An 8460-nucleotide genomic window follows, 5' to 3' on the forward strand; every position below is an offset into this window, starting at 1 on the left:
TCAAACACTTAGTTTTTATTTCCAATAAAAAATTCAAGCTTTATTATTTCGTTGTCCTTCAATTAGGTATTGTTCTTTACTTTAATTTAATTTATCGCTTTAATCATGTTTTCCATTATATTATTCGCTTTGTTATTTGTTATCATGAGTGAGTAGTTTAATTTCTAGGGTTCAGGGGATCCATGAATGCATGATTGGGATTATATGTGGGCATGATTATTGATTGATTGATGATAATTTCTATAGCTTATTATTATTGCTCGTCAATTCTGTTAGGCCGGACTAATTTGATTTGAGTTTGAGTAACCTTAGATTATGCGCCGAGAGGTATAAATCTGATGTTTTTGATCTGTGGCTATTAGATAGGAATTGTAATTAGTACATAGCGAGAGCCTGCTAGTTATAATTGCCTAAGGAATTCATAGGATTCGAGAGCCTGATTGTTAATTGATTGTTGTTGTCCGTTGTCCAATCCCGGTCTGCATTTGTGGTGAACCGCTTCCCTAGATTCCTTTATCATTGATATTTTCTATTTTAATTATTGCATTAGTTTAATCTACAAACCAATTCAAACCCTTTTGATACCAATAGTCTAGATTAGTTAATAAGTAATAGAAAGAACATTGTTTCCCTGTGGATTCGATCCTGACTTCCCTTTGCTACCTAGCTAGTGAACTTAAATTATTTTTGATTAGGTGATACGACTTTAGCGTATCAAATTTTGGCGCCGTTGCCGGGGAAACGGTTTTATTTTCTGTTGATGATTGTTTATTCTAGATTATTGTTTGTTACTACTCAAGGAACCCACGTTCCTTGAGACCGGATCTCACATTTTTTTTGTAGTTTCTTTTTCTATGCCCAGGACCGTAGGTACTAGTAATCTTACTCCATTGGATCCTGAACCCGAAAGAACCTTTCGTAGACGAAGAACTTTCATTGCACAGTGTGGGAATTACTCTGATTCTGATCATAATTTTGGCGATCTTTTTCCTTCAGATACAGATTCAGTTTCAGAGATAGAGATGGGTGACGAAACTCCACCACCACCTACCCCGCGGCTTACAGACTATTCTAAGCCAAGTTTGTCTGTGCTACCAAAGGCAATCATGCCTGCTATGGCAGCTGAGACCTTCAAGATTGAGCCTGCATTAATTAACATGATTGAGAGACGCCAGTACGGTGGGGAAGTAGGTGAAGATCCGAACCTTCACATTCAGTCCTTCATCCAATATTGTTCCACCATCAAGCAAAAGGGATTGACTCCGGAGCAGACTATGGAGATACTTTTCTCCTTCTCTCTGAGTGGGAAAGCAAAGTTGTGGATCAATGGGTTGAATCGGGCGGCTATGAAAATCACTAATTGGGAGTCCTTGGCCCTTGCATTCTATGTTAAATATTTCCCACCTGAGAAGACCGCTAGTCTGAGGGGTCAGATAATTTCTATTTCTCAACATGCAGATGAGAGTTTGTTCGAGGTTTGGGAGAGATTCAAGGACTTGCAGAGAGAGTGCCCGCACCATGGTTTGGATGACTGGTTCTTGATTCAACAGTTTTATAATGGTCTGGGTAATGAGTCTAGACTTGTTTTGGATTCGACCGCCAGTGGGAGGTTCATGCAGCTGGAGGTACCTAGAGCCATGGAGGTGATTGAGGAGATGGAAATTCATAATGCCCAGTATGGGAATCCTAGAGTCCTAGCTAACAAGGGTGGTAAGCATGATTTGAATTCCATAGAACAATTAACTGCCCAATTGACTGCTTTACATTATAAGTTTGATAATATGCAAGCAGCAAATGCTCAATCTGCCCAACCTGTTAGTGTAGCTGCAATGGGTGCTCAAACTGCTAATGTCTGTGAAAGTTGTGGAATGTCTGGTCATTATGCAAAGGAATGTAGGAGCTCTATTGAACAATGTAACGCATTCCAGTCCTACAAACAAAATAACCCATTCTCCAACTCTTACAATGAGGGCTACAAAAACAACCCTCTACTATCTTATAGGAGCAACAATATCCAGAACCCCCATCAAGTCCAACATCCACCACCACAACAACCATACCAACCCCCACAACAACAATAATAACAACCACAAAACAACTACAACCAACAGTCTAGTGGACCACCTGGGTTCCCTAGACAACACACATCACCACAACCTCAAGTCACACAGTCTGACCCTATGCTAGTAGAGATGAGAAATATGATGCTACAAATGCAAAAATCTCTAAGTGAAAAGGATGCGAAAATCTATGCTCTTACTACTCACAACAAGATCATTGATACACAGTTGGCACAGATGGATACTACTATTCCAGGGAGGTCCCCCGACCAGCTTCCTTCACAGCCTGTAAATAGGGAAACTGTGAATGCTATTACATTGAGGAGTGGTAGAGGTTATGATGGTCCCTCTATGCCCGTTGAGGTTGATTCTGGGGTGTCTGCTAGTGGTCTGGTTAGTGAGGAAGTCCCAGAGATAGTCATGGATGGTAAGGAAGCTGAAAAGGTAGTCAGTGAGAATGAGCCTACAACTGAGGTTAAGAAGGGGACAGATATTCAAGTACCACCTATTGTACTCCCCTTCCCAAACCGGCAACTCAAGAATAAGCTCACCACTACATTTTTTATCAGATGCAACGGTCAAGAAAAGGCTAATGCGACACCTTACTGAGAACCGTTGCAATAGAGAAGGCTAATGCAACGGTATCTTTTATACAATTCAGAAATCTGGGCTAATGCGACGGTATGTCTGAAGCCGTTGCAATAGGGGGTCAAATGCGACGGCATATTAGGCTAATGCGACGGGTGTGCCAATTTACTTTATTCCCTCCCATTAACTTTATTTTTGTGCCTACCATTTTTGCTTATTCCCTCCCATTATTTCCCTAAAATTTCAAAACCTGGCCACACTTTAATTTTCGGTAAAAAAAAATTGGAAAAGTAAATTAAAACACACACACAAACACTGCCTTAGACTGAGAGAAAATAGGATCATTTTTTTAGGGTTTCATCAAAATTTTGGGCAAATTCTAACGATTTGGTCCGGAATTCGCAATTAGGGCTCCAGATTAATCGAATTTCTTGGCTGCGACATTATCTCACGTTGCTTGCTTGCTGTTCATCGAGCAGGAGGATTGAATTGGGGTTTCTCATAACAATTCGAACAACTTAAGAGGAGGTATGTAATCTGTTCACACTCTGTTGTTATTCCCGGTATGTTATCGATGTTTGTATGGGGTTCGTCGCGTTCTTTACAAGCATTATGTTTGATAGATTTGAATCATTTGTGAGGTTGAAATTTGGACGTTTGTTTTGTGTTGTGGTAGATTATTGTTGCAATATTAGCTATTTTCTTCGATTTTGTTTTGAATGAGTGCAAAATTGACTGTGTTCGATGAGATTATCGATGTACCGGATGGTCGAAATTGATTAAAACATCGAATCCTAGTTATGAGATAGATTAATTAGGGGTTTTGCAGAACAACCTTGGCGGGTCAAAATGTTGCTGCTATGTGAATGTGGTGATCGTTGTAGCTGAATAAAATTGGGCTCTGTAACACCCAAAATTAATCTATATAACACCCATTTCTGAAATAAATCTGTGTTTACTCTTGATTCCTCAACATTAATTTCTAATGCTTCGTATATTGTAAAAAAGGTATAGCTATAGCCAGAAACAGAACAGCTTACCGTAGTCATAGGTGTGACCTGATAACCCTCTTTGATTGATTAACATGTTGAGTTTGTTTTGATGGCGAAGAAGATGAGGGTTAATCGATTTCAGTTCCCTGTATCCTGCTTATAATGAATTTATTATCTAGCTTCCATTACTGGTTTAATTCTCCCTGATTTTGTGAAGTTCTCAGCTTGTGATCAGAAATGTTTTGGGTGTTTCTATTCATTTCTTACTAGGGAGTGTTTTATATGAATATGATGATTAAGTAGTTGCTCGTTATACAAGAGCACAAGGTGAAAGAAATTATACAATGCATTTAACTATTTAAGAATTGCTGACTTGGGGTTCCTTGGGTCAGATTTCTCCAGTTTGGAAATTTACGGGAGTAGCAAAAGTTATAAAAGGTTTTACAGTGGAAAAATTCCTAAGCTGATCACACCATCTTTTCATGGGAAGCCGATATGTGAGTGAGATATGGAATATTTGTATTGTAAATGTATTGTTAGTCAAAGTGAACGCACCATCTTTTCATGGGAAGCAGATTGGTGAGTGAGATGTGCAATATTTGTATTGTTAGTCAAAGTTTCATATGCTAGGCTTTTCATTTTGCTTTATTTCTGAGCATGGTCTTTCAGCCATCATGTTGTAGTTGTATAGAGCTTCAAGCTTTTGAGATGATTATAGTTGATATATGCTAGGTAACAAGAACTATAATTTGACTTCTTGGGTTGCTGGATGCGAGCCTGGATGGGCATTTGGTTACATTTAGAGACTGGCCCTAAGACTTTGATTACTGATATTCTGATCTGCACACACTGGCAGTTAATATGCTATTTCACATGATACATCTTGTTATTGTCAGCTTCAGACATGTAAAGATTAATATATGCTCTCCTTTCCCTTCATGCGAATAATGCTGAGTAGGAGTACTCAATAAATACACTCTACCCCCAACTATTTATATAATTCCAACCGATACAGCTAAGCTCATTTATGATTTTGCCACTTTTATTTATGCGAAGATTCTGATTATCATGGTAAAGGTACAATCTTGGTGTGGATTAGAACACGGATACCAACTGGACTAAAACGAGATGAACTCACTGAATTGGCAATTGGTTTGGTTAAAGATACAAATCTTGGCTTGGATTCAGATTCTTTACCAACTGGACTAAAACAGAATGAACTCACAGAATGACTAAAACATAATGATTCTTACTGCCCTTTCACGCAAGAGCAGGCGTGGCAGCATGTATGGTCCTGCTGCAGCCAAGCTGCACAATACGGAGTATAATTTGTCTGAACTTGCTCACTATTAGTAAAATTGTTAGTAAACGACTGCTTTTTTAGTTGCAATTAGCTTGCTTACTTTCTGTTTCTGCTGCACTTTGGTGGCAACACTCAGCTTTGTAGTAACTTCTTATTCCTTTAGGTAAAAATACTTTATTTTCCAAAAAAAAAACTTGACATGGATGATGACTGTTGTATTCCTGATCTTCATATTACAGGTTTTGGCTCAATCCCCGACTATGGGTGATTTTGTGAAGCACTGTACAGTAGCTTAGTATCATATCAGATTCAAGCACTGTTTCAATGTTTCTCACACTTTGATGTATACCTGCTCTTTTATTACAGGTTTTAGCTATGGATATTGCTTTAGTTTATTCATTTTTAATGGAAGTAATAACATGACAAATCATTTCTGTTGACTTTATGTAAGTGTCATTTTCTGTCAGATCATAGATTATGCATTTTTCTGGCGATTAATCTCGTTTACTGAATTGAGATGCTGATAAAGTCTTTTATATTTTTATTTGAGTAACACTACTACATTTTTGACTAAATGCAACGGTCATATAGCATCTAATGCAACGGTCATATAGCATCTAATGCAACAGTAAAATCTGAACCGTTGCAATAGGGATTATTATGGTTCTGTATCAATTCAGCTTCATGATGTTTTTAGTTAAATGCAAATTAAATTAATAGTGTTTTGGCCTTTGTGCGTGTTGGGAGGATTATCATCATCTTTTGCTGCTGCTGCTTCTCATGTTTATCAAATTATGCCTTGTTCATGAGTTATAAAATTAGTTTAATTGTAGTTGCGGTTTCTAATTTTTGTGTAGTTGACAAAGATGGTCCATGACGAATTTCAATGGCATGATTTATGAATAAAGAGGGTCTGAAAATTTGATACTTTGTATTTACTAGTTGAAACTGATAAAAAAAAAGGGTTTTGATGTAGAGGGGAGACAAGGTATTGCTTCATATTAAGCTATTCAAGCTTCAAGTTGAGCACTGTACTCGCCAACCCTACAATCTAACCTCTAATGGGTGTCTCCCCAACAACAGAACCGCAATAGTGGGTAACTGCATATTATTTCTCTCCTCTATTTACTTTTTTTGGCTGATGATTGAGATGAATAGGTTACCCTAATTCCGATTTTGGACGCTAATTGTTGTATTAGAGGATTTTGGCGCAAATATTAAGCAGGTTCATAGCGAATACTCAACAGAATTGAAAGTTGGAACTCTAAATGTGGAGGCTTTTAAATTTTGTTTTCTATATTACTTTACAAAATGCAAACTTCATCTGTTTGATTTTTTTACTTTTATCTTTGTTTCCATAGATTTTGTCTTACTTAAACAAGAACTTTGTCATAGATATTGTCTTAAATTTCACCTAGGAGCTAGCTGCACTCTTAGCATAAGTTACACAGTGGATTAAAACCTATCCAATTCCAAATAACATATATCATTTCACTTGAAGTGTAATCATGCTATCTTTTCCTTTTCTTTTTTTGGATATATATTTCTCACCGAGGCTCCGCGGATAATACTATGCTGCCCTGGTTGACTGCTTGTACACAGAGGATTGATGAGCTGGTGGATGGTCTAAATTTCTGTCTCATGGACTCAGTTGTGTTGGATAACTGGGAAAAGAGGCTCGAGGACATCTTTGATTGATACCCTCATGAAAAAATTGATGTTGCCTTGGCTGACACTGTCCAACAATATCCCTTAGAAATCAAGGTACGTTTCACCTATTTACTTCAGTTATCTCCTTAGATTTCCTGTTAGTTTTGCTACACTAACTTACATTTATTGACAAATAACCGTTCAAAGATTTGACGAAAGGAATGAGAATGGATACATGGAAAACTAGTTATGAGAACTACGAAGAGCTTGAAATGTATTGCTACTATGCAGCAGGAACTGGTGGCTTAATGAGTGTTCCGGTAGCAGGAATTTCACCAGAGTCTGTAAGTTCCACATAAAGCATTTATAAAGCCGCTCTTTCATTGAGTACCGCATTACAACTAACATCCTACAAGATGGAGCAGAAGAGCAAGCTTTCTTCGAATTACTGTAAGGAATTTTGACTTGGCATACTATTTTTGTGTTCATCCAAACTAACAATACCTATTTTTTCAATGTAGTGCTTTAAGGGGGAGAGTGTACTTGTATAGTTGGACAGGTTCGTATAGTAGACAGCTAGAAGGAAATACTTGTCTAGTATTAGTATACAACAAGGGGTGAGGGGAGGTTAGAAGCAAATATGTAAAGAGTTGAGGGAAAAAGGAAAAAAGGACTTCTAAACTGAAGAAGTAATAGGAGGACTTGACACTCAATAGAAGCTTAATACTAAGGCCCTACTAGCTTCTAGTTTGCAGTTCATGTGAAAGAGTTTAGTTAATAGCTCAAAGTTGATACAAATAACTTAATAAAGGGTAGTAAATTACCATTTGCGGCTAGTGATTAGTAACAAAAACTAGAGACCTGTACATTTAACTCTCACAAACAATTGTATCAGCTACTTTTTAAGAAACATGTTTCTGAATTCATCATTTGATTTTGGTTTCTTGTCATCACTTTCAACAGCTTTTGGTTTGATCTCGGTAAAACCAAGCGGCCTGACATTGCGTGGAACTGCAAATGTGTTCTTTCCCTTGAGTTGGACTCCATCATTGTTACGCACCTCACTAGAGGTCGGCTGATCACCGGATGGATCAAAAGAATGGCTTCTCTTGGTTCTTGCCTGATCTCCAGGCCATATCTTTGGACCTGATTGATTTTTTCTTTTAGAAGGACCAGATCTGCGATGCTCAATTTATTCTTCAGCAACCATTGTCTGTTCTTTACCACAACAGCCTCAAGGTGTGCATCATCATAGAAATCCACATATGCAAGACCCCTTGATTTCACAGTATGCAAGGCCCCTCGATGTATTATTGTTCCTGCTCAGCTTGGTTCAAACTTTAAACACAATTTCTACTTCCTCCGTCCTAAAACAGTAAGTTGTATTTGATTGGAGTCATTTTAAGGATTTGAGATTTTCATTTAAAAATAGTCGTATCTAGGTATTGCTTACAATTTTGTGAAATTTCATGCTTTTATTTGAATAAAGGTAAAGTTTATTATATTATTTATCGTGTTTTAGCTAGTGCCCATTCATGATTTAAACTTGCAGGAGTATGTTGAGCTAAATGGAGAATAAATGTAGATCTAACAAATGAGACGGTGGAGGCTCTTGTTCGTTTTTGAGTTATTTTGTAATTTATAGTAATGTTAAATTTGTTTATATGGATTTTTATTTTATGCATTTTTTTTCATTAAAAACACTAAATTAATTAGTGAACGACTATTTTGTAATGCATGTGTCCTATGGCCACTAATATTTTAATATTACTCTTTAAGTGAATAAAAATATTTTATTATTGACATCTTTTCTTAATTTAGAAAACTAATTATAATTTTAATTTTAATTATTATTATTGTTATTATT

The 8460-nt window shown here is 37.0% G+C and overlaps 1 long non-coding RNA gene and 1 other non-coding gene across 14 annotated transcripts; one reads left to right on the forward strand and one right to left on the reverse strand.

Annotated features, from left to right (window-relative positions):
* Positions 1 to 1418: 1418 nt before the first annotated feature.
* LOC130460192 (small nucleolar RNA R71) lies at positions 1419 to 1525 on the reverse strand. Its single transcript, XR_008920135.1, has one exon. It is a non-coding gene; the product is annotated as a small nucleolar RNA R71 (small nucleolar RNA).
* A 1356-nt stretch (positions 1526 to 2881) lies between these two features.
* On the forward strand, positions 2882 to 8396 carry LOC110790526 (uncharacterized). 13 transcript variants are annotated; one of them, XR_008919706.1, is made up of 6 exons: positions 2892 to 3176; positions 4033 to 4137; positions 5183 to 5309; positions 5920 to 6707; positions 6801 to 7043; positions 7557 to 8100. It is a non-coding gene; the product is annotated as an uncharacterized lncRNA (long non-coding RNA). The 13 variants fall into 13 exon arrangements; XR_008919711.1 differs by lacking the exon at positions 5183 to 5309 and having other exon boundaries at positions 2894 to 3176; positions 4033 to 4219; positions 5920 to 6040; positions 6546 to 6707; XR_008919704.1 differs by lacking the exon at positions 5183 to 5309 and having other exon boundaries at positions 4033 to 4219.
* The last annotated feature ends 64 nt before the right edge of the window (positions 8397 to 8460 follow it).

Source organism: Spinacia oleracea, chromosome 4, assembly GCF_020520425.1.
Source record: "Spinacia oleracea cultivar Varoflay chromosome 4, BTI_SOV_V1, whole genome shotgun sequence".
In the NCBI taxonomy this organism is placed as follows: Eukaryota; Viridiplantae; Streptophyta; class Magnoliopsida; order Caryophyllales; family Amaranthaceae; genus Spinacia; species Spinacia oleracea.